We start from the raw sequence: 851 nt of genomic DNA, 5'->3' as shown, positions 1-851 counted from the left end.
ATACATTCATAGACCTTTTATATGTAGAGTGGCTGTTAGAAAATAGATGGATGTTCATTTAGTGTCTGTATCAGTTTCATCCAGTCAATCTGTTTTTTTCTCTCAGGTTCGTTTTGCTGCTGATGACGACACAGTGGATTATGAAAATTATGGAGAACGTTCTGCTGCCGCCGCACTGCACTGAGCTTCATCACATCCGTTACAGTTTATATAAAACAGTGTTGTATTTTAAACATGTTTCTGTATGCATGTGTAATTTCTTTACTTGTTGAATTTCCTAATAAAAGAGATAAACAGATGAGGAACTATTCCCTTAGTTCTCATTGTGTTTTGCGATGGAAAAACCAAAATCTCCGTATTTGTACACTGAAATCCCTCTGGAGTCAGATGGATCCATAATCAGACAACAGAAACTCGTCACAGCACTAAATCTCTAAATCACCATTTAACGATTAAGGACAAACTGTCAAATGACCAAAACTGTCTGTTAATTTCTTAAACCAAATGAAACATTTTCTGCATCAAATAATTCAATGACCAGCAGATCATTCAATGGTTTGTTTACAGAAGAGCCAGATTTTCTGTTCTAAATTATTAGCATGCTGGAGTTTGCAAAGAGTTACTTTGCAAAAGAAATTAAAACAGAATATACAGAAAAAAAGCAATAACTTCTACAAAATAAAACCTCAGTACTCATCTGCTTTATGTTATTGATAATCAGCTAAAGGTTAATCTGAATCATGATTCACTTTAGTTGATCTGAGTGTCACAAAGTGACTCAGTGAAATGGAGCTTAAATGTCTATTTCTAACTAAAGGTTGTGCAACTAGTTCCTCCTATGTGTGGCTTTC

Source organism: Poecilia formosa, unplaced genomic scaffold (assembly GCF_000485575.1).
Source record: "Poecilia formosa unplaced genomic scaffold, Poecilia_formosa-5.1.2 Scaffold168, whole genome shotgun sequence".
Lineage (NCBI taxonomy): Eukaryota > Metazoa > Chordata > Actinopteri > Cyprinodontiformes > Poeciliidae > Poecilia > Poecilia formosa.
The sequence above is the reverse complement of the archived record's forward strand: the minus strand, read 5'-3'. Positions refer to the sequence as shown.